General features: G+C 43.1%; 1 protein-coding gene across 5 annotated transcripts in view; it reads right to left on the bottom strand.

Annotated features, from left to right (window-relative positions):
- BRD4 (bromodomain containing 4) overlaps window positions 1-26151 on the bottom strand; it is a 110474-nt gene that overhangs the window by 73073 nt on the left and 11250 nt on the right. For all 5 annotated transcript variants that reach the window (XM_066618050.1, XM_066618052.1, XM_066618053.1 and 2 more), the window contains exon 2: window positions 38-119. The gene's annotated coding sequence lies outside the window, so the exon portion shown is untranslated. The remainder of the gene's footprint in view (window positions 1-37; window positions 120-26151) is intronic.

The following is a 26151-nucleotide window of genomic DNA, read 5'->3' as shown; positions in this document are numbered from 1 at the left end:
CACAATCATACATAAATGGAAAAAACGTACACATTACCTTGATGCAGAGTTTATCCTTGTTTGTTTTCCTTCAGTTATTACCCCCTAACTTCCATTTTTGACAATGGAAAAGCATAGATCTGTAAGAGAATAAGGTACTAGGTTAGTTTCAAACTAAAGATATCAAGGGAACAACACAGCCAGCCTAATATTCCACTTTTAACTTATGAAATTATGTTCTCTTTAAAACTTTAATCCAACCATGTGAACTACCATAGATATACCTGGCCCCTATTACTTTCACTGAATAGCTTGCATGTTAAAAATAACTTTAGATGAGGGGACACAATGTGCCCTTCCTCAGAAGCAAGAGTTCCTTCAACGAAGCAAGGGTCCCTTCCTCTACAAATGGAAAAATGTGGCTGCTACCCTCCCTCTCCCACTACAGTTCAGGCAACGTAAGAACCCAATCATGTTTATGATTTTGAATTCTTAAGGCTGCAACTATCATAGACTTTCATTACTTGATTTACCCCAACCCTTCTGACATGAAACTTCAAAAGCAGAGGAAACAAGAATGCATCAGAGGAAATGCTGGTGCTCCCCTTTCTCCCATTGCTATAACATTTTCACAGGCAGGTGGGTTGGCTCGCGTTCAGGTATAATTCAAGGAGCTGATAATTATCTATACAGACCTGGTTCTCATAGTGTTGTCCCTCCCCATGTGACTGCCTGTCCCAGAAGTCATCTAAAGAGGCTGCTCTACATGTTCAATTATTCCTGGAAGCCCAGATGGCAGGAGCACATTTTTACCAAAGCATCTTTGCTGGGCAAGTGAAACTCATGTAAGACAGGAGCCTGTACTTTGATACTGTGAACCTGGGAAGATGCACCAAGGGTTCCTTGTATTTTGCTATAAGAGAACCTAGTCAGGTAGCCACAGATCCCAGGGCAATGAAAAGCTAGATAGGCCATCTTAACCCCACCTCAATATAGTAAGAACAATTTCACTGATTAATAAGTACTCAGAGCCTTCTCTTTTTTCTTCTTTCATGCCACCTTCCAACCATGGGATTTTTTTTAAACAGATGAGCAACTGCTTGGGAAGGTTAGGAGGGTGGTTCTTAATTTTTTTAAATTGTTACCTTTTAATTTACTTAATTAAGATTTTATTTTGCTTTATGGGGTGTTAAATTTTCCTCCATTCCATGTAGAGGATAAATCAGAAGGCCCTTGTGTCCAGGATGACACTGAGGTGCTCTAAACTCTGTCAAGAGGACAAGGAAGTGCTTTGTCAATGCTGACCATGAAGACATGCTCCTGCAACATACACTGAATCAGCTGTTAGTGATCATGGGAACAGTTCAGGATAGTTAACGTGTATTTATTTATATACCACCTATCTATTTTTTTTACATGGAACTCAAGGAAGTTTACATAGGCAGGCTATTCATCAACCCCACTTTATCATATGGGGTTCTTACAAGTACCTGTTCTATGGGAAGAACTGAAAAATCCTCAACACACCAGCTGTTTCCATACAAGTGCAGCCATCATCCTGGCTCTGCTCTGTGCAAGGTCTATTGTGTAGGTAAAACGGTATCTGCTGGAGGTGGGCCACCAATGCTACAAGCAACTTGGGAGATCCTGGGGGCAGTAGAGAGGCTGAAGGGCAGGACTATATATTGGAAATGGCATCCTGAATATATAAATGGAACATCTTCTGGGACGGCCTGATGGGAACATGGAGGTAGTCGCTTGCCAGATGTACTGATGCTAGGAATGGTTTCATCCAAGTGCAACTAGGACTGATCACATAGTCTCCATTTGAGTCACTGTCTCTTTAGAATGCAGGTAAACTACTTCAGGTCCCAAATCGCTCTGGAGTCCCTGTTCTCCTTTGGAATGATAAAGTAGCAAGAATAGACCCCAAAGCCAATCTGATCTTAGAGGACAAGTTCCATGGCCCCAAGTTAGAAGCCGGTAACCCTCAGGAGGAGACCATGTTTGATATTTGATAGGCAGGAAGTCTGGTCTAGAGGGTGGAGCCTCCATCAGCCCGAAGATAACATCAGAAGGTTGCCAGTTTGAGAACACTGGCAGCTTCCTGAATGGTGAGACCTTGAAGCAGCTGACAAGCCGAGCCGAGTTATTCCATCTGCTCTTCAGTGTGTGAGCAAAGAAGTGTCTTGGCTGCCCTCCATGTGAGAGATGAAGGAACTGCCTGTCAGTCTGCGGGGGAGGCACTGGAGGCCAGAAGCGAGATCAGACCTGGAAGATCCACTCTGAAATGTTGTTGGTTCTTGAAAGTGAGAACCTCTATGATTGTAAAAATCCCCTTGAGGGATTTAGAAATGCCTGCCTATGTAAACCGCCTTGAATAAAGTCAGAGGAGAAATCCGATGACCAGAAAGGCAGTATATAAACACTGAGTTATTATTATATTGTATCTTGCCCTGGACAGTCTATGAACCTGATCCTGCAGGACATCCAGATCTCATAGGCATATCCCACTCTCACCAATCTTGAGGACCCATCAATTCAACACCAACCTTTTTTACTAGCCAGCTAAGTTAGATTTACACAGGCACACTTATATCATGCTGAGTACTGCTGCTTCACTCCTCCAAAGATGGAGGAGGAGAGATGGTTGGATTGGGCATTGTAAAGTGATCCACTAGGCTGCCACTTGGGCTTGCAGCTGCTTTGTCCTCTGGTTCTGTGGCCACCACTGGCAATCCAAAAGGAACACTAGCTCCTGAGGGTCAATCTGTACCCCTGCTTCCTGGTGGGGAATGCCTACTTCTTTGATTCCCATCAGACTGGGCACCAATGAGTCCTTAAACCAGGACTGTCAAACTCATTTCATACAGAGGGCCGAATAGCATTCATGATGCTGGCTGAGAGCCAGAAGTGATGTCATAAACAAAAATAAGCACTTTTTCTCACTTAGGCACTCATTAGCTACAAATAAGAGAAAATACACAAATCTTATCAGACCAGTGGCCGGGTTGAGCAGAGTCATGCCTACCCTTTGGAGCTTTCAGTCACTACCACCACTCCAGCTATCCAGACACCGCCTGGCCACCCATGTCACACAGCAGCTGGGGCCCTAGGTTTAGTACTGAAGCCAATATGGATTCCTTCATAGCCTAGACTCAGCAACTAGTCACAAGTGACTCATGTTTCCTTAACCGTAACCAATTTTTGGCCAGCAGGCAGGTGTATACATTTGATCTCTGTTGTGTAAATGCAATGTTGGGTACAAATGGATTAAGTACTGGTGTACCCAAGCCTCTCTTTGAGCCAGCAGCTGATCAAGGCCACAGATGAGAACGTCAGTGGTGGTGAACATATCCGTGACAAAGCTACAGCAGTTCAGCCACAGCATTGGTAAACAGGCCAGGATAGGGGAAAGATCCCTTCCCTTATCTACTCCAGGGACTTCTCTAGCCCTGTTTCATGTACCCCATACTTTCTCAGTCTCTCCTTGGAGGAGGAGAGGCCCAACTGCTTGTTCTCTTCTGATATTTCCCCAGATTTCTTCCTAAGGTCCTCAGAATTCTAGTATTGTCTCATATCGGACAGAATGAGTGAGGTGCTTGCTTCGAAGCTAGCGGCTCTGAGGTAGCCTTTCCTCAGGACCAGGGACACCCATTTTGGTTCCCTTTCCTGTTCTCTTCAAGATTATAAAAAGGGTAGGGCCTTCCCCATCAGGGGCAAACTGGCCCATAAGCCAGCCTCTAAATTCTGTGTGCTTGTGCCTGAGGTTATAGCTAAAATCAACCTTACTTAAAGAGTAAATCAGGCCACTGGTCTGATACTGCAGTCAGTCTTCTGGAGGCCATCTTTCAATAGTCTGGAGTACTTATTCACTCACTGGAGTAAGCAGTAACAGTATTCTCCAGAAATAGTAATGGTGAACTGTTTTGTGATTTTTAATAATACACTGCTGGGAGGGGGAGTCACTCACCGGCTCCAGAATAGGAGAACTGACCATCTGCAGCCTTATGGGGAGGCAGAGCAAAAACATATCCCCTAGCACCACAGAAGACCTGTATGTCCTTTACCATGGTCTGTCCTGACTGCTCTGCGGGAGGAACTACTGAAGCCAGACCAAACAGCTCCTCTCCCATGAGCTAATACTAAGAAGGGACAAAACAACTAAATTAAGGTACAAATAATGTAGCTTGGCAGGAGCCAGGCAAAGACCATGTAGCCTGCTAGCCAGGCAAGGTCAGCCTAGAGAACAAAGGGAGAACCCCCTGCCATTCTACAGATAATGTGAACCTCCCTGCTACCAAGAGGAGGAGCTTCCCACATGCAAAGACTGAGCCACTCTGGAACCACTATTACCATTAAGTTGAGTAGCCATGCAGCTCAAAGTCCACCAAAGACAAGCTCCAAATAGCCTGGTATTCCTGGAACTCTGGCAATGTTTGGCATCATCACTGTGCTTCCAGAAGTGCCAAGGAGCTGCTACACAGCAAGCAAAGGGGTCTGGTCAGCAGCATGAACCCCTTAGGGAAAATACTGTCTGGAACCACTAGAGAACAATGGCTTGCCCCAACCCAGGCAGTAATTCATTAAGTAGAGTGCAAGAGCAAAGGGCATAGCACCAAAGTATGATTTGGGGTTGTATGAACCAGACAAGTGCTTTTGATTTACTGTCCTACAGCTGCCTGAAGAAAACACAGGTCATGGTTCAGGATGTGGACTCACCTCCCTGCATTACAATCTCTGCACATGAACTGGAGGTTGTCCATGACTTTGTGTACCTTGGCTCAATGATCTCCGACACTCTTTCTCTCGATACCGAGCTAAACAAACGCATCAGTAAAGCAGCTACCACGTTTTCCAGACTCACAAAGAGAGTCTGGTCCAACAAGAAGCTGACGGAACATACCAAGATCCAGGTCTACAGAGCTTGCGTCCTGAGTACACTTCTGTATTGCAGCGAGTCATGGACTCTTTGCTCACAACAATTCTAATGCATTGCCAGTGTGCCATGAGATGAAAAAGGTTGAAAATCACCCTAGCTTTATGAATAGCCTCAAGATAGCCTCCAGGGAGCAAGACAGGGTAGAAAGTTAGCTTGAGGGGCTTAGTTATGTGACCCAGCCTTCACCTACCCCCACTACCTGCCATTGACTGACTTGGGGGAAAAGAGCACACCAAAAAAGGCGCTCAAACATTTATCTCCCTATACTTACACAAGCTTGAAAACTGCAGGAGCTCACCAGTTTGCAGGGCAATTAGCAGCTATCTGGTTTTTTAATAGGCTGGGGCAGAGGTTCCCAAACTGGGGTGTTGTGATGCCTCAGACAGTGCACTTCTGTCACTGCCCACTTAAGGGTCAGGGTGACACCAAGGGCTGCAATGCAATTGCCAGGATCACACTGCTGCTGGGGGGGGGGAGGATTTTTAAAAATTTACCTGGGATCACTATGGCTCACCAGAGGGTCTGACATCCTCTGGAGCCCTCTCTGCATCTACAAAGTACTGTAAGAAGGAAAAAAAACTCACTTCGTTTTAACACAAAACCAGAAATGGTCCCTCGCCCTTTACAGAACTTTGGAGGTGCAGGGAAGGCTGCGGGGGGGGGGGATTGCGGGGGGGATTGCAGGATCCCCAGACCCACTAGAGAGCCATAACAACCCCCAGTTAAATTTTTAAAAGCCCTCCCCCTCCCACAACAGCACAGTCATGGCAATCATGTTGCAGCCTTTGCTCTCCCCCACACTTATCCAGGTTCCCAAACTCCCAGAGTTTGGAAACTGTTGGCCTCAGGGCTTGAGGCAATTAGTTGATTTTTCCCTCACCCATGTTTTCACTGGAGCTCTGCAAGACCCACCAGAAATCAAGTCACAACTCACTAAAGCGGTCCGAACCCAAAGTTTGATAAACGCTGGCCTATGTTATAGAAAAAGAGATTGATGAGAGAAAGCATAAGGCATCTCGGCTCTTGCATTTCTCTGCAGCTGCTTGAGAAGTGCTTCAGCTCCCCTCAGTGCCTGTCTCCCTTGTTGGTCATTCTGTCCTACACGATACTACCTTGGTTTGATTCACCTTACCTTTATTTTTCTCTCATCTGCTGCTCTCTAACAGTCACCTTGCCCTCTTCCAAAATCTCCTGGCCAAGGATGAGTGCAACTTATTTGGGTTGTACTGGTGGCCAAGTGTGTGATTTACTGGGGGGGGGGGGGAAGGGAAGGAAATCCTGGTGCTGTTCTCACGTGTATGTGCACACAGATTCCCAGGAAATTGTATACAGTTATATGGAAAGGAAACTGAAGAATGAACTGCTGTGGAAAGAACCAGGATGGGATGTGTTTGTGTTCAACTTACTGTGGTCAGGGTGTGTGTGTGGAGACTGGATAATGGACTACACAGAGGAAGAAACTCTGGCGGTATATGATTGCACTTAAATTTGTGAACAAGTGAAACAACAAATTGTTATGCAGATCACTAGCTACCTTGAGTGCCTCCTGAAGGGAAAGGTGGAATATGGTATTTGAAGATATCTGTGTTATGGTCCTGTATAAGTTGTCATCTTAGTTTGTTCAACAGGATTTATAAATTGTAGAGTTTTGCATATTTGGTTTTAAAAGATGCAGAACACAGATGTATACTTTATAAATCTAATCAGAATAGAAGTCTCATGTATTTAAAAATTTAAATCATAAAACCACATTCCACATCTCCATTAAAACTCTCATCAATTATGAAAACAGGTGTTAAAAAGGTAATTGTGAGTTTGTATATTTAGACCAGTGTTTCATTTAAATATTTACAAGATCTAAGAGTTGTTACTCAAGAATATCTGCTAATGCAGGATGAGAGTTCCCAAATGAATCCAAATCATCCATATAATGAGTCTAGAGAAATGAAAGATTCAGAAGTGCAAAGTTGTTGAATTATGTTTTATTTGTAGAACACTATTCTAAATACTAGTACAGGTAGGCCCTGGTAACCTGAAGACCTGATTTTCTATGGCTCTCCATGTGCCCATTGCAAGAGGTGGAAGAAAATGGTGATAACAAAATAAGAACACAACACCGCTTTCTGCACTTCTCATTTTTATAAAAAACAAAAACCCAAACTCTGAAAAAACTATTTAGTTTTTATTTATTATTTAACAGGTTACGCATGGGTAATGACTGTGGCTGCATCTGTGGACACTATATCACCTACCTAGTACACTTTTAAAGCAACTATAATTTATTATAATGTAATTTTGAATGAAGACTACACTTTCTACACTTATGGAAAGCGCAGAAATTTGCAAAAAAAACCCAACATTTTCTTCCTCCTCTACCCATCAGCTTTATGTTCACAATAGTCACACAAAATGACTCTTGCTTTAACCAAGCAAGCAGGCATATAGACTCTTGCAATTACTGTATGCCTCTTGCTTTGACAAGCAAGTAGGCAGGTTAGAAGAGACAGTGAACATTAATAGGAAGCAGAAATTGGAAGCAAACGTTCAGCCCCTTCTAGCCAGCCTGCTTGCTTATCGGTTAAAGCAAGAGGCATAAAGCAAGAGGGAAGGAGAGCCAAAGTTTTTAGTAGAGACCCATTTTTTGAAATGGCACTCCAATGGGATCACCTAGCTCTGGGGTCAGCAACCCGCCACTCTGGAGCCACAAGCAGCTCTTTCAGCCATCTGCTGCAGCTCCGTGCGGGGCCAACCAATCCAGGGGGAGGGGCTTGGCCAACCCATCCAGGGGGAGGGGCCTGCCCCTCCCACAGCGCAGCTGCTGCTCACCAGCCTGAGCGCACGCACGCAGCTCCCACACCTCCTGCGGCTGCGCCCCATAGGAGAGGGCACGAACAGCTGGCGCGCCCGCACATGCAGCCGCGCTGAGAAGTAGCCCAGCTGCCCGCCCCACACCTCAAGTGCTGAGCTTCCAGCCAACACAGGTGAGGACAGATCAGAGAGGGACGGCACGGGCGGGAGGAAGAGGAGGACGCCGGAGCAGCTCCTGCCCAAAGAGCCCGCACCGCCGCCGAGGGCGAGCCCCCCCGCCACCGCACGTTCCCTCCCGCCCAAGCTGCAGCGCCTGCCCGTGTAGGGGATGGCATGTAAACGAACGGGGTTTGAACACCCTGATGACCCCCCCCTTCCCACAAGCAGCCCTGACCCCATGGAGCCTAGGCAAAAGCAAGCAATTGAGTGCAGCTGCTCCATCCTCCTCCCAAGCTTAGAGCACAATCCTGTGCATGTCTCCTCAGAAGTAAGTCCCATTGTACTTACTCCCAGGAAAGTGTGCACAGGATTACAGCCTTCAAGCTCCCCACTCAGCACCCCCCCCCCCGTCACTCACTCACACTCTCACTGCCCCATTTCCTTCACTTGGAAACTTGAAAGGGGTTTGGAGACCCCTGCACCAGATGGTATTCTGTATATGTTTGTATACTGTATGTGTAACATACTGTATATGTAGCACAAAATATATTTCATGGTTGGGAAGTAATCACTGTTAGTATGCCTTTTATTTTACGCAGTTTTGAACTCTTAGCTTGTTTGTTCGGGAGCACCTTTGTGAACAGTGTTAAGTAGTACTAAGTGGTCTTGTTCAGAGGTAGTATTGTGTGGAAAGACATTTACAGAAGTACAGAAGTAAATGACAGTATCCTTCACAAGCAGTTCACCTGTGCACAATCTAAAACAGTTGTTCTCCAATTGTGGGTCTGGACCTGATTTTTAGTGGGACCTATAAGAGGGGAGTGTATTATATAACTGTGACCTACAAGAGGGGAGTGTATTGTATAACTGGGACCTATAAGAGGGGAGCGCAAACTATATATGCAGTGTTATCTTCATTTTAAATGTCAAAAGGGTTTTGTGGCTCCTGAGGCTTTCTTTTTTCCGGAAAACGGGTCCAAATGGTTCTTTGAGTGTTTAAGGTTGCCGACCCCTGAGAGACAAAGAAAGTTTCATTTTACTAGCCACTCAAGCTTCCATTTTTATCCTTTTAACTGGGGGAGGGGGGACCACATTCTGGAGCATTTGTTGAGATCCACATTCATTGGACCAGGACATTTATGGTGGCCTAACATTCTCCTTCACTTGACCTTTAATAAGAGTTGGGGTATGGTCACCTACGCACGAGTAAGAGTAACACTTATGCAAAAGGCTGTGGGTCTGCTTGCTTGGTTAAAGCAAGAGCCATTTCATGCGACTATTATGAACATGAACATAAGTGATGGGCAACAGGGATGGGGGCCACTGAAAAAGGAGTCCCCCTTACTCTTGGCTTCCTGTATCTGGAGGGGCAGGAATACATTCTCCCATGGATACTAGGGTCTGGCTGTACAGGGATCTGTAGGATACAAGTTAGTCATTTGATATCTCGCAAGTGCATGTTTATACTGCTATCTGTCTTCAAGAACACTGGCAGACTGCATGTTGTAACATTTGTTTTCCACACTAGTACTATTGCTGTATATTTCATCATCTTCTTAATAATCAATCCTTCAGTACATGGGGCCATTAAGGGAATAACAGTGAATCCTAAACCAACCTGGCTTGCTATGAAACTGAAAAAAAGGTTAAAGAAAATTCTGCACCAGCTTCTAAAAAGTAACAGGTGATAAGATCTTCCAGCATATAGGCAGAGTGCTCACAAACAAATTCCACAAGGCACAATGGACCCGTTTCTCCCCTCCTTACAGGCTTTCACATGCTACAGGGAATTGGAGGCTGGTGTGTGCCTTCTATATCCAATTCAGGATCCACTTAAAAAAAAATCTACTCTCATACAAGACTGCCCATCTATTCAGATAAGAGCAAACAGCACTCTTGGATATCAAGTGTGGATATCCAAGTGTGGTAAGGACAGGTCCATAATTTCAGGGCCTGGTCTATGGCACTTCCTGCCCCATGAGATCAATTAGATCTCTGTTCTTAATGAAATTTTGTTGCTTAGTTAAGACCTTCATAATCTGGTAAGATTTTCACCTTAATTGACTCTTTGCAGTATAGCCTCTCTAATTTTATCTGTTATATTACATAACCTATTTTAAGAGAAAATGTAGAGTCATTGTGTTAGATTCTAATGTTTACAATTAGAGAAAATGTTTACAATTCTTTCTAGCCCTGGCACTAGTTGAATTGTAATATGTTATTTCCATAAGTTTTCATGCCACTTGCATGGATAATACCCTCCATATAGCCCAGAAACTGTAGATTAAGTGCAAGTCAGAGTAGGCAACTACAACAAATCCAAGCATACCTAAATGAAAAATTTCTTCAATCTACACAAATCTGACTTCCCCCCCTAGTCACAAAACCACAATACCACAAAGATCAACTGGGAAACCATTTCCATGTTCATTCTTCTGGACTTTTCAGGAAGTTCTGATGCATAGGGATGCAGTGTTAGACCACATACATTGAAAGAAGAAGGTCCCAGGCTCAGTGCTTAGGATCTCTACATTGGACAGAAAAAAATTTCTTGACAATACTGAACTAGATGAACTAAAAGACCCACGTCTAAGATACAATATAGTTCAGTATATCTTCCAGTCATATCATAATCTGCTGCACCATTTGTGGGATTTGGCAGAAGTGGTACATCCTTGCACAAAACTTTTTCTATCTAATTGTTTAACAATACAGAACTTGGTTCAGTAAAACATACTGACACTACTTTCCAAAGTTGTGTGCACAAGTGAAACTTTATACAAATGAAGTCACTGGAAAACAACATTGTTGATATTACCAATTTTCATAACAGGAAAAGATCCATTAACTTCCAGAGGGTTAACGTGCTTTTACCTTCTGCATATGCACTAGTGAAGGAACACAATGAGTCGGTTTGCCTGACATAAATTTATTGCTCCTATTACCATAATAGAACATTATGGTCCACACTAACAAGATATACTAAGAGGTTCATATGTATTAGGAGGAGGAATTCACATTTCAGAAGCACCAAAGGTGTGTTTACAACTGTTCCAGCTTCTCACAGCCAAGACAAGCACACCTCTAAACTACACATAACTTTCACAATCCCAAAAACCCAATCACATCTTTGAGAACAACATGCCAAAGCCAATGCAGCTCCAACCAAGTGTTCATCCTCCTATACATATGGCCTGGATACATATTAATATACAGTTCAGACGATTTAAGCAAATTCATTACCTAACAATCTAGCAAGAAATTACATAAAGCTGAAAATACTTTTACCTCCGAGTGAACAAGCCTAGATTCTAACAGTTTTTTCACAACCTGTAACACCTGCAGTACAGGAAATTCATTTGACACAGGGAGCCATTTAGTTATTTGATTTTTCTCTGTAAACTGCTTTGTGAACTTTTAGTTGAAAAGCGGTATATAAATACTGTTAATAATAATTAATAATAATAAGACATATTATATTTGCCACCTCAAAGGTCTACAAGTGCTTTTTGCAGAGTATTCTGCTAAAACAGGTTTGAATGGTCATTTACCCAAACATTTCATCGTCTTCAGATCCCTAGTATACTAGGAAGCACATAAGAGAAAACTGTGCTCCTACCCAATTACTCCAGTTAACTACATATTGAGCTGTTCACTAGAACCATGAAGATGTTGCAAGCTTGTTAATACAGCATAAACTCAACATTTACTTTGGGACCAGACCTCACTCTTCATTATTTAAAAAAAGCCGCTGCCACCACCTTTGTCAATCTACAGACACTTTGAGAAACCTGTTTGAAGGCATTCATGGAAAATAACCCCGCGTTACATTTTTTTGCATGTGGGAAGTTCCTCCTCTTGGTAGCAGGCACAGTCACATGATCTGAAGAACTCCAAGCCCCTGGTTGTAACCATCCCTGGTTAGCAGAGAACAGAGTTGTAGCTTGGCTCCTTCTGAGCTTCAGTATTATAAGGCCTTTCCCAGAGGAACATTAAGATTTAGATTAGGTCCCCTCTCTTTAGACAAGTTGGTGGGAAGCAGAGCCTCCTTCATATCACTTTGGGAACTCTTCCCCAGCACAGCTCAAAGCTCTCCCATGCCCTTCTCAGGCACAAGCCTTGGGAAGGGATGAAGATGTTATGCTGGGCTTCAATCCCTTTGTTTAGGCTTCTCCCCCCACCTTATGTTCCGTCTTAGAAATAACCTCCCCTCGACCCCCACACTTAGTTTTGATTCTTATCAGCTTCTCTCCAGAGAGAAGTCAGATCACAGCTTATCTCGAAAAGGAGGAGTTGACCGAGGAGGATCAAATACAGTGGGGGTACTTCATATTTTTATGAATACAAACCCAGCGAATTACTCCAGTGGTTCTCAACATTCTTAGTACCAGGACCCACTTTTTAAAATGGTACTCTAACAGGACCCACCTAATCTTATGAGACATAAAAAAAGTTTTAAGTTTACCAGCCACTCAAGCCTCTGTTTTAATCCTTTTTTACTATGGTGGAGGTGGGGGGGACCAGCTTCTGGAGCCTTTGCTGAGCTCAACATTCATCAGATAGGGACCATTCTGGAGGTTGTGTGTTTCACCCCATGGCCTCTGATAGGAGCCGGCACATTTGCCTACTCATAAGTAAATGCACACACATGGCTCAGTTTCACTTTCCATAGGGCTCAATACATTTTCCTTGTCAGTTATCAGCTTGTCAGCATTGCAACCCACCAAAAATTGGGTCACGACCCACTGGTGGTTCCTGACCCACAGTTTGAGAATTACTGCATTACCCAGTATGTTCCCATTCCTCTTCACCAGACTGTTGATATCATCACCAGTCCTATTAGGAACCAGTCTGTGAACCATGGACTTCTGAGCCTGTGGGATGTGACAGGAACCACTTTCGCACTCTCTTCTCTTGTCTTTTGAGGAACTCATGAAATTGGGGTGAAAAGTCATGTTTCCCAACAGGGCACGTCTAATGCAGGGCACAGTTGCCAACTGTTTCACTCTGCTCTTGGACTGGACTGATGGCAGGTGAGAAATGGTCCACTCCAATCAGATCGAAGTGCTGTAGGATCATATAGCCTGTTCCGTTCTTTACTCTGACTCGTTGACAACTGGCCATCTCATGGCAGATGCCATCTCATGGCACCTCCCTCCATGGAGAGATCGATCACAGGGGTCAATTCTCATGTCCAGACATGCTTCAATTCATTGTGCGGAAGCAGCGCAGTCTGTGTCATCATTCAATTGTTTGGAAGCAGCAACATCCACTCTATTAGACCCAAAGAGCTTAAATGAATAACGTCTACAATTTGAAATGGCATATTTTTGTCAAATGGTGCTAGGTGGAAGAGGTGTCTTTTGAGCCTCCACCTGTCAAGATCTTGGAGTTCCTTCAATCTTGTCTGGAAAAGGAGTTGAGTACCAGATATCAGCAATAACCTCTATCCTAGGGCATCCCTAGCAGAGGGATTCATCATCAAATCTCCTTGTTTACAAGTTTCTCCCTGGGGCAGCACTTTTAACACATCCTGTTCACTGAATTCCCTCCTTGGACTTTAGTCTGGTGTTTAAGGCTCTTGGGTTTTTGCTCTTCAAATGATGACTACCTGCACTTAAGGGATTTGACACAGAAGACAAGTCTCTTTGCAGACATTTTAGTACTAAATAATCTTAGTACTTCGTAGATATCACATCAGTCAGGAGGGTCTTAAGAGATCAACCCACTTTCTGTGAATAAAGCATCTTCTATAACAATAGGATAGTGCTGAGAAAAGACCTTTCATTTATTCCTAGAGTTAACTCTAAAGTTTCATAGATTGGAAGATATCATTTTACCCTCCTTCTGCCCCAGTCCAGTTTGTCCCAGGGAAAGAGACTTTCACATCCGGAAGGTTCATAAGACTTAATTTTTACCTGTCCCAAATTCAAAAGTTTTTAAGTCCAAGGGAATTTTTTTCCTCGTTTAAACATTTCCAGTTGGGTTCCACAGTCTCTCCATTCTCCGTCTCTTCATAGATTTGGTGTCTACTGCGCTGGCCTATAAAGCATGGGGGGGGAAGGTTGCCCCATCAGAGATTAAGGTGCACTCACTAAGGGGAGTGGTAGCATCAGTGGTTTATTGCTGCTGCCTCCCTTCAGGCAATTTATAAGGTAACAGCCTGGAAGTCAGTACACATCTTTACCAACAACTGGCATCCTTCAATCTCGGAAGACTATGGTGTCACGCTCTGAATGGTGGTTCTGGAACAGAGTGTCCTCTCCAGTGTGCGAAGCCTGGGTAAAGTAGGTATGGAGGATAGGCTGTTACCCATGCAGCAAATCCCCCCTCTCCACGTCGCTGAAATGGTCCAATGGAAAGGCAGAGGCCAATACAGTTGGTTCCAGCGGTGTCGCAGGAGTTGCCAGAACGTGACTGTGTTCAGCCATGAACTGCCTCAGGGACTCCAGCTCCAGATTTTGCCTTGAGGTTGAGTCCTGAAGCCTTTTCCATAACTGGATGTAGCCACAAGGCGGTGAGGTTTGGGATCAGAGTTTTCCTTCTCTCAGATGAGCTGCCTTCCCAGGCGGATGAGTCCCATCTACCCGGTGGCTGTTTAGTCGCCTCTTTAGTCGCCTCTTACGACAAGTACAGCCAAACTCAGGGCCTATTCTTATTCCCAGCCCCCAGGGGTAATCTTTACCAAGCACTACAGAATTGGTAGTAACACCAAATTTGATAAGTTGCAGAAGACTGCAGGGCAATTCCACCCCCTAGAGATTGTGCTACTTGGATATATCCCACACATAAAGACTGGGCCACCTTGGAAGTATAGAAGATCAGGGCAATATGATCTTGCTTCTGAATTTCCCTTTTGAGTGGTTCTAAGGTGGCTCAGTCTACCAATCGTGGACAAATCAAGTGTGCATGCTCAGGAATTGGTTTAGCAGAGTCCATGGTCATGGGCATGGGCTTCAACAATAAGGGGCCTATGTGCCTCCCTTAGCCAGATAAGTTGTATACAGGTTTTTGATTTGCTGGTTTATGACCCATTCTGGTTGCTGTTTAGAGAGGGTCTCCAGACTATCATGGTTGGGGAAGCAAAGGGGAGCTTCCCCAGATAAGAAACTGAAGATATTTCCCCTGAAGATATTCAGATTATGTGACCATGCCTACTACCAAAAGGAGAAACTTCCCACATGCAAAACGAAGCCACCGTGGAACCACTGAGAAAGGAAATTCAAATTTCCCCATTTTCTCTCATTTTGATAAACACTCTAACAAGACAGACTGTTCCAATTCCCACCCCCAACAAAGGGGTCTCTGAAAATGTATTCGATTTCAATAAAACCATGAACTGATCTTAATTTAATAGTCAAACACACAAAAGAATGTGGTGAAAAGGTAAATTTAATTAATGCACAAGGTATCTATGCAAAAAAAGGAGGGAGAGAAGTCTAAAATCAAATGAGTTGGATGTTAAGGAATGCTTGAGAAGCAAGTTTCCAGGAGGAAATTTTCTCCTTTTCCCCCACAACAGTACTAGAAAGTCTCTCCTGAGAGCATGGGGGATGCCAAGAAATGGCATGAGATAGAAGGGAAGGGAAAATTTCCCTAAACTCTCACAGGGCACTGTTGTCCAATTCTGGGCAACTAACTTTCAGGTGAAGCTTTTGGGTTCTGCGGAAAGCCAAAGAGGTTCAAGGACAGGGAGGTTCGCCTGAGAAAACCTCTATCTGTAAGCAGTATTTATAATTCAACCCAATGTGCTTCTGAACACGAACAGAAATGGATTGAAATAATGTCTGCGGTTATCTTAGGATCTTTAAAAAGTACCCCCCCCAAGGTTCAATTTCAGTAGCATCTTACAGATTACAACATAAATCCATTTGGCTGCAGAACAATTGTCGTAGTCACACTATCCTAGCGGATGTTATCCATATTCTTTAGAAACATCTCAAATCTATTTTGTAAGCAATAAGACTGATGGGTATTCTATTCCATTTGATTCAAAAATAACCCCATTGCATTATCTAAATGGTTCAAAGAGCATTAATTGAAAGTCCATTGACAACACCACAATTTTGCAGAGGATCAATCTATAAGAATAGAAATGCTCCAATTATCTTAGACGAGGGGTGCTCAAACCCTGGCCCTGGAACCACCTGCGGCCCTTGAGGACTCCCAATCCGGCCCAGGAGCCTCCAGACTCCAATGAGCCTCTGGCCCTCCGTAGACGTGCTGGAGCCCATGCTGGCCTGACGCAACTGCTTTCAGCATGACAGCCAACTGTTCAACCTCTCATGTGAGCTGTGGAATGAGGGCACCCTCCATTGCTTGCTGTTTCACATCTGTGATGCAGCAGTGGCAGCAAAGGAAAGGCTGGCCTTGCTATGTGCAAGGTCTATTATAGGCTCTGAGCTACTGCAAGACCTTCATTCATTCATATAAGTGCCATCTCTAATATATTCATTTGGGGGGGTGGAGTTAACAGTGAAGTAGCAGGGAACGTTGGAGGGCTCAGAAGTGAGGAGTATGCCATTAATTATGTCAAATCAAAGCAGCTGTAAATGAAAACAAAGTTGGAACACAAATATTAAGATAATTAAAGTGGTATTAAGATAATTAAAGCAGTATCTTCTAAAGAGAATTTATATAAATTGTTTTAAAGATTATATTTAATTCCAGAGGAAGTAGCAAAAATGTACCCTGGGTCATCAAATAACTGTTAGATATGCAAAGAGATTGAGGGAATTCTTTATTATATGTGGAAAGTAAAGAAATATTGGAAAATGATATATATTGTTACAAGAGATGTTGAATTGTGTAGTACCATTCAAACCGGAAATATTCCTCTTAAATGTGATATCAGAAATTTAAGACCAATATAAGAAACATTTTATTGTACATATCAGTATAGCAGCAAGAATATTGTATGTGCAAAATCTGAAGCTTTTTTATGACTGGATAAATAATTTTAGTTAAACAATATTGATTGTTTAGTTAAATCATTAATTAGTATAATGACAAATATGATAATTCTGGTATCAATGACTATTTTTCTTTTCAGTCATTGTTGATTTCTATTTTGGATTAAGACATGTTGTAATCTATGGCCAATATCCTCATGTGTAACCTATGTAGTCCCAGCCCTAAGTTTAACCCATTTTCCTTACCTGTATCTGTAATAAATAAATAAACTTTGCACACACAAAAAATATATTCATTTATGTAAATTTATTCAAATTTGAAATGTAAATTAATTCTTTTTTCCCCTGACCCCTGACACAGTGTCAAAGAGATGATGTGGCCCTCCTCCCAAAAAGTTTGGACACCCCATCTTAGACTAATATTATCCATGTCTTTTATAACTACATTAGCGTCTTGTAAGAATCCATGACCTCTTAACACAGGACACCTCCAAGTGTGTTCCTCAAGAACTGAATGGTTAATTAAGGGAAATAATATATGAAAGCTTGAGTTCAAGCAGATCGGTTGTTAATTTTAAAAACTATTAAACAGATATGCTAAATTATACAACATAGGGCACAATCCTAACCAGGTCTACTCAGAAGTAAGTTCTATTGTGTTCAATGGGACTTACTCCCAGGAAAGTGAGGTTAGGATTGCAGCCATAGACAGTTCGTGAAATGATTATTTGATAACATCCTGTAGCCTAAAGAATTCATTCACTATGGAATGTATCAATATTATGGGGTTGTGGAGGGAATACACAGTCCCACAGCCCACTCACAACTATTTAAGCAATTTCTGCCCAACACTGCATATGCAACAGGAACCAAATGTGTACACCTGTGGGTCAGGCAAAAAATGGGTTAAACAGTTAAGTAATCAATACCACTATATGTGCACAGGTAATTCATTTCCATATACCGCATTTTAGCAGAACATCTTAGACTAGTGTGATACCTTTGCTTGCTGCGGCACTGAACTACTTTAAATTCATTTTGACAAAGTGACCAAAGGAGTAGAAGTACATCATGTGGTTGACCTCCCCTTGCCTGGAAATGATGCAGTAGGAGCAGAAGCTCACTGTGGAGACTGTCTTCTTGAGGGGCAACTTGGTCTCAGGGTCACACTGAGGAAGGGCAATGGAGTATTCATCCTCGACATGGCAGAACAGGAACAGGCATGCAGGGCGTTGTACGATTTGTGGATCTTGTTGATGCACCATAGTGTGCTGTCATGGTTCTGCAGCACAATGTCCTGCTGCTTGAATTGCTGACCAACAATCACCAGAGCTACTTCATTTGATGTTGGTGCATTCAAGTAACCACCATGAGCGTCAGTGGGCTTTTAGGTTGCATGGATAACTACTTCAAACTTCTTGCCAGTTGGAGGAACTTTCTCCAGGGCAGTCTTCAGGTCCTTTAGGTAGATGTTGACATCGTGCAGCACTGCCTGCAATTGACCAATCCCTATTTGACATCAGGAAAGTTGCTGCACCTCAAGCAAACTTCCCTTTCATTCTTGCCCACAAAACAGATTTGCAGGAATTGGGTTTCCTATTGAGGTGCTAGCAGCAGACTTCTTACCAAGTGATACACCTGCCCCTTTCCATTACAGAGGGTATGGAGGTCCCTTTGAAGGTGCTTATGAAGCAGTCACATAGAACCTGCTTGGTTCCAAATGATGTCATGTTTAATCAGCCATTGTACTTCCCAGCACGATCCATGAAGTGGACGTGCTTGGGTGGCTGCACATTACCAGGCTGTAGAGAGACTCTACAGAAGGGTGGAAGCTGCAACTTGCCAGCACTACGGCACATGCTGGGGGCCTCCTCACTCCACTCGAGGGCACTGCAGTACTGGAACTTGTGGCTCATAGTACCCAGAGTTACTGTGCTGTCTGCCTCATAAGCCACGACTGAGTGAGCCTTGACCTTCCTATTCACCTTCCAGCATTGTACTAAACTTTCAACTCATCTTCCAGGATTGTTTTGGTCATATAGAGACTGTGTCGCTCTGTGAACCAAGGGGTGATGTTGCTGGTACCTGGCCACTACTGCTCTCTGCACCTTAGGGTTAATTTTGTTTATACTTGGCCACTGCAGCATGGTTCACAGCAGGATTACTCTGCACATATTTCACTGTCGCATTCTTAAGTTGTTTCCTCCTTTTACTGTCAGTGTATCTGGCACGCTTGCCAGAAGTCTTCTTGAGGACAGGAAGAGGTGATGACTGTGACAACTGTGAGGTGCAGTCGGGCTGAGGGAGAGGTGGTGTGTTGGACAGTTACTCAGGTTCACATGGCACGTACACATCGAAATGGCCCCTAGAAAGGTCCTGCATAAAGTGTAACTTCTTCACAGGGTGACATTCAGCACTGAAACTCTCATAAAGCTCACCACTGCAATAAAAAAGATGAACCTGAACAGTTGCCCAGTTGCCACCAGCTCGGATAAACCACTGTAAGTAAACTGTTGGGACATGTGAGCACGGTATTCATCAAAGCTTCTATAGTTGTCCCCCTTGCTGTTGTGGGATATGGGGAACTCCTCCCAGTTGTCTACCACATGATTCACGATGAGCTCATGCACCTCCCTAGCCATAAGTTGAGTGACATACATAAGACAGGAGGGGAACTAGAACAGGCAGACTCCGTCTCCTGTAATGGGGAAAACAGCACGAGGAAACATCTCCCCATTAATATTTAACTACTCAAATGATATGTCGAGTTAAATTGAGGGACCCTCTGTTATTTACAATAACTAGCCAAGAGAAAATGCCTCCTGTGAAGGAAGCTACACTGTGCCACACAACTTTCAAGCCAACTCTTTGCTATATTGACTTAAGAGTTAAGTTGCAAGAGCCTCAGTTGCCATGGAAACCACAGGCCTCTCTCAGGCAGCAGAACAAGGGAAAAAGCCAGCCAAGCCTAAGGAAAACACATTTGACCCCTATTCATCTTAGGGGTAAAATTTCTAAAAATCCCTTCTTAGTGAGATTGTTTACATCACTGAACGAATATACTCCACAAACTAGGGTCTGGTCATGAGTGACTAACAGCCCAATCCTATGCATGTCTACTCAGAAGTAAGTTCCATTAGAGTCAATACATCTCTCTTTACATAAACAAGGCAAAGAACATTTTCTGTGTAAAACAGAGCAAAATTATAATTCTTTCAATATATACAACAAAATGATTTTCACTTCTGATGCATGCACTTGCACTCCTCCAAACATACATACATACGTAAGGGAAAGGACGGAGTGGACTGCAATGGGAAATAGTTGACCTAAGAAATAAAGGATGAACATTTTGGTACACTTATAGTCTTTTATGATCATGCTTCTAAGACAATCTGTTAAGAACATAAGAAGAGCCTTGCTGGATCAGGCCAAGAGCCCATCTAGTTCAGCTTCCTGTATCTCATAGTGGCCCACCAACAGGCACAACCTGCATCCTGGTGCCCTCCCCTGCATCCAGCAATCAGAGGCAGCTTGCCTCTAAAACCAAGATCTTACACATACCCACTATGACTTGTAACCCATAAAGAACTTTTCCTCCAGAAATATGTTCAATCCCCTCTTAAAGGCATCCATGCAAAATGCCATCACTACTTCCTGTGGAAGGAGTTCCACAAATGAATTACACACTGGGTAAAGCAATATTTTCTTCTGTCTGTCCTAACTCTCCCAACACTCAACTTCTGTGGATGTCCCCTGGTTCTGGTGTTAAGTGAGAGGGAAAAGAGCATCTCACTATCCACTCTGTCCATCCCCTGCATGATTTTGTATGTTTCAATCATGTCCCCCCTCAGGCGCCTCTTTTCTAAACTGAAGAGGCCCAAATGCTGTAGCCTTTCCTCATAGGGAAGGTGCCCCAGCCCAGTAACCATTTTGGTTGCTTTCCTTTGCACCTCTTCCATCTCCACTATATCCTTTTTGAGATGTGGCGACCAGAACTTGACACAATACTCTAGGTGTGGCCTTACCATTGATCTGTACAACAGCATTACAATATAGTTGCTACTCTTACTGCCTTATCTCCAGAGTTCTTAAATAACTTGGATATTTCCTGTCTTTAAATGAGGTACTTGGAAAAGAAACATTATAGGTAATTTAACCAGCAGGAAGCATTAAGGTGTCTGCAGAAGAACAATCTGCTTTGGAGTCATAACAAATGAGTAAAATGCTTTGTGCAGGTTTGCTTTAAGTTATTCACATGTTAAGATAAACTCTTGGTCATGTTTCTTACTGACCCATTCCCACACCTAAAGTGGGAGTTCATGTAGGCAGCAGAGATTGCTCCTGCTTATCAAGAGAATCTTTCTCCTACCTCAGTGTGTTAAAAAAAAAAAAAAAAAACTGGATTTGTGAAAACTCAAGCCTTCATGCAAAAATACTTGAACAGCTGGAGGGGAGGAGAAGGCTGCATATGAATATTGACCTTGTGCTACCAACAAACATTGGGAACATGCAAGCCTGAGCCACCTGAGCCATACACATCTGAAGCAAAAAGTTAAGGGGAAGCAAGTTGCCTGACAATTCTTTTCAATCTAGTGTCAAAAGATAGAAATAAGATGAGACTTAGGGGACATTAAGCCCTGACTTCCTCCTCCTCCGCTGAGCAGAAAGGGCAGTAGAGTAGCCGACAGGTGGCAGGGAGGACACTGCCCCGGGATACCACACCTTAAGGGTGTAAGAACATAAGAACAGCCCCACTGGATCAGGCCATAGGCCCATCTAGTCCAGCTTCTTGTATCTCACAGCGGCCCACCAAATGCCCCAGGAAGCACACCAGATAACAAGAGACCTGCATCCTGGTGCCCTCCCTTGCATCTGGTATTCTGACGTAGTTCATTTCTAAAATCAGGAGGTAGCACATACCCATTATGGGTTGTAACCCGTAATGGATTTTTCCTCCAGAAACTTGTCCAATCCCCTTTTAAAGGCATCTAGGTCAGATTCCATCACCACATGCTGCGGCAAGGAGACCAACTACGCGCTTAGTAAAGAAATATTTTCTTTTGTCTGTCCTAACTCTCCCAACACTCAATTTTAGTGGATGTTCCCCAGTTCCGATGTTGCGTGAGAGGATAAAGAGCATCTTTCTATCCACTCTATCCTTCCCATGCATAATTGTGTATGTCTCAATCATGTCACCCCTCAGGCAGCTCTTTTCTAGGCTGAAGAGGCCAAAACACCATAGCCTTTCCTCATAAGGAAGGTGCCCAGCCCAGTAATCATCTTAGTTGCTCTCTTTTGCACCTTTTCCATGGCAGGCTCAAGGCAAAAAAAAAAAAAAGCAGCCTTCCGTGGCTTGGGGAGGCCACATGCAACCTCCCTGGGCCTCAGAAAAGTACTTCTGGTTTTCACAAAAAACAGAAAAGTCTTTCTAAGGTCTCCAGGAGACCATCTGAGGCCTAGGGAGGCCACAGGCAGTGGTGGTGTTAAAAAAATTTTTGTGTCCCCAGAGTGACAGATGTCATAGCTACAGCACTGCTTAAGATGTTAGAAGCCTTTGAAGGAGGGCGAATTGGTACCTGGGTCTGCCTGGGGTGTACAAATCCTCCTGCAATATCACTGCTTTTCCATGCATTAAGAAGGTAAACACACCTCCCCCTCAGTGGATCAGAAAGATACTGAAATGAAGGTGGTAGGTACAATCTCCCAACAATGCCCTCTATGCATATGATTCAGTGACTGCTATCCCTTAATGCACAGGAATTCCTTCCTGGAAATGCAAAATGTGCTCAGTTAACATTCCACCAGTGGTATTGGGGACACAAACAAACGCAAGAGAATTAGATGCATTCTTAAACATGCATAGACCATTATGTGAAGTTCAAACATTGGAACTTGAAAGCATTGAAGGGAAACATTTATGTGCAGAAAAGATGTAACTAAAGAGCTTTTAAAAAAAAAACTAGAGATAGCAACAGTTGATGTTGGTTTTGGATAAATTTGAATACCTGCAGCTAACTCTTCACAATCACTGTAGATCAGCTATTTTCAACCACTGCGCCATGGCACACTGTGTCGTAGATCGTCTGCAGGTATGCCGTGGGAGTTTGAGGGAGGATCATTTGTTAGTAGAGCCACTGTGGGATGCACACTCCTGCCAGCAGTGCAGTTTGCCTAGACAACTGTCAGAAAACTGATGGTGGGCCTTGATAGTTTTAGCACCTTGTCAGTGTGCCATAAGATTAAAAAAAATTGAAAATTGCTGCTGTAGGTTTTATGAGAGGAAATACTATTACAGACTGCAAGTTCTTTGGACAAGGACTTGTATGTGGATGACACTATAGTGAAACCTTAATTTCACAGACCTCAATTCAATGGACTTTGATAACAACAGACTATTTCTGAAACCCCAGAGGTCCACTGAACATTTCCTTACAGAATTCTTTCAGCAATGCCAAAAAAAGATTTGTTAGGTAATTAGGAGTCAGAAAGTGCATGGAACAAGTTTACCTACTTTCCAGCACTGCTGCTGGAGCTGCCGTTCTCCATTTTGCCTGAGAACAGGGTCCTCTAGGAATGAAGAATCTCTTCCTGAGGAACTCTGCATTCCAAGATGGGCCTCATGAATGGAAATACCTCAGAACTGCCAAGTTCTACAGCAAAATGGAGAGCACACCTCCAGCACCAACCCTGGAAGGTAAGTAAACCTACCTGCATTCCACTCACCCATTATCTTAATTAGAGAGAGCACCATTAGTGCTGCTGCTCCTTTGTCCACAAAGGTATTCTTAGAGCAACCTAATGAGGAGCAGAACAGTAGCATCAATGCAACTTTCTTAGGGGTTTAATGGACTAGTAAGGTGGTATTCTGATTTAACAGACTTTTGGCATTAATGGACATCCCTGCCCCATTAAGTCTTAAAGTGTTTGTTGTATCTAAACCGCCATATACCAAAAATTTAAGACAAAATAAGGGAAAGACAGGAAATGTTGGGATACAGCCATCACCTGGTAAAATCAAAATATACAAACCCCCAAGGAAAGCAGACAAAAATTGTTTTTATTTACTCTACTCTTTGTTTTCACCCCTATTATATTTTCTCACAGGGTCTCTATAAGACTGCATTTTCCAACTAAACCCCTAATACAGGAATGTTGGAGACTGAGAAAAGCAATAGGCTATGTTTGGGGAACCTGTGATCTTTAACCTCAAACTGTGCCCACAAATGCTCTTCTTTCTTCAGAACTTACCAGCAGGTAAGAACCATTACAAGACAGCTCAAGAAGCAAAACTTCAGCGCCCTTGAAACAACTACTATCATTAACCCAATCTTCCTATCTTCATCTAAACCTCAACTGAAAGAAAGGGGCAAATACTGCAATTGATGCTTAACAGATGCTGGAAGAAATATAAAAAAGGGATATAAACATAAAGCGATAACCAACCAGAACAACTACTATCTGGACAATGGACATATTTCTCCATAGTCTTCAGTAAACAGAAACATCATTGCTCATTATGCAAGACCAAAACTCAAGAAAAGGGAAAATGACAAAGGCCTAAGGGTGAAAATGAAGCACCAGACAGAGGCAAAGAAAAGTAAGGTGGGGCATAGTTACTGGGAGTCAAGAACACAGATTCAAGCTGAAGGAGGTAAGATGTGATGTAACAAACACAAGTAAAAGGCTCAGGGTGGATGTGAAAGTCTTGTCATATGTGGAAAAGCATGCTTTGGAGCCTACTACTGCTGCTTGTTGTGCTGTGTTCCTGGTCTCGCTACTGGGCGGTGGGCGTCCAGGGGTCCTACCACCACGCACTACCTCAAGTACCACTGGTGGTACCCATACTACTGGTTGAGAAATACTGCTGAACAGGTATAATCTAATTATCCAAGGAATTTTCACCCACAGTTTTATCTCAACAGGATGAGAAGAGCTCTTGAAATTAAAGGGGAAAAGACTAAGCCTCCTTAATGTGGGAGAGGGCAGACAGCAGGCAATCCAACAATCATTCTTTCTCCAGGTGCTTAGAACAGCTTCACTCTGAGGCAAGCGACCCCTCCCTTTCCCCCCAGCAGGTGAAAAATACTAAGTGGAAGTGATTATCACCTCCACTCTCTGTAAAGGGAGGAGTGGCTGCCTTGGACTGAAGCCTAAGTATCTGGGGAAAAACTGATTGTGTGCCCGATTCCTCTGTTGTGCATCAACAAGCCTGTTTTTAAACCACTGAGCAAAGGGACATTGTTTTTTAAATGAATTTGCATTAACTTTGCAATTTGCAACTGAAATGTGAAAATCTGCAATTTTCCCCATCCACATGAGTTCTGGGAAGGGAACCCTCATGGATACAGAGACTCAACCTGTATATATATCTTATGCTCCACATTTCTCAAAGCTCCAGCTCTAATCATGCCTGGATTCTCTATAATGCATTGTCATGAAACTTTCATGAGGGATTTTACTTTTTCTTGCATAGATAATAGAATAGTTGGGGCTCCTTGGGTGTTCAGGTGAGAATGGTTGGGTTCATTTAGTGAAGAGAATACAAATCTTTAGAGAAAGGAACTTTGTTGCCTTCTTGGTGGATTAGACCTAAGGGAGAGTTATCCTCACTCTGGTGTTGTGAGTAAATAAGGGAAGCTAAACTAATTCTGGCTAGTCAGTAAAGAGTTACTGCATTAAAGTGTTATCTTTTCATTGTAGTCTCATCAGCAAAATGGTTCTGCCTTGGGAGAGTCCTGGAGGTTTGGGAGCCTCCTAGAACTGTATACTTTTAGTCACCTGCATATTTGGATTGTGTAGAAGCCCTTTCTTGTTAATCTGTTATAGTTAATGAATCTTAATAAATTCCGTGTTTCTCATTCCTTTTCATCTGGGTTTCATTAAGGTATCTGGGAACGATTATTCCCTTATAGCAGTGGTTCTCAAACACTCAGGGAGAGTGAAGGAATGATCTTGAAGAAAAACATCAGAATTTCTTTTGCACCCATATTTTCTTAACTACACTAACAATCACATTATAATCCTCACTATTTCAGTTATACGCATTTTAACTCACCTATAACAGTATATGATATAGTTAACTCATTACTGTTCACTTACATACTTTTAAGATGCTTTTCATATTTAGACTCTGCTTTCTGATGAGATTATTCCCAAGAAGGTCTACAGCAATACAAAATAACTGCTTTATATTAATACTTTAACTGCATTGAACACAATGTAGCACAAAGGTGGACAAGTACAGTCTGTAGGTTGGATACAACCCACAAGAGCCTCCGATCTGACCCTCCAAATGCTATGACGAAAGCTTCCAATTTGGGTCTCCAACTGCAAGCCACAGACCCTATT

The sequence above is a fragment of the Tiliqua scincoides genome, chromosome 2 (genome assembly GCF_035046505.1).
Source record: "Tiliqua scincoides isolate rTilSci1 chromosome 2, rTilSci1.hap2, whole genome shotgun sequence".
NCBI classification, from domain to species: Eukaryota; Metazoa; Chordata; class Lepidosauria; order Squamata; family Scincidae; genus Tiliqua; species Tiliqua scincoides.
The sequence above is the reverse complement of the archived record's forward strand: the minus strand, read 5'-3'. Positions and strand labels throughout refer to the sequence as shown.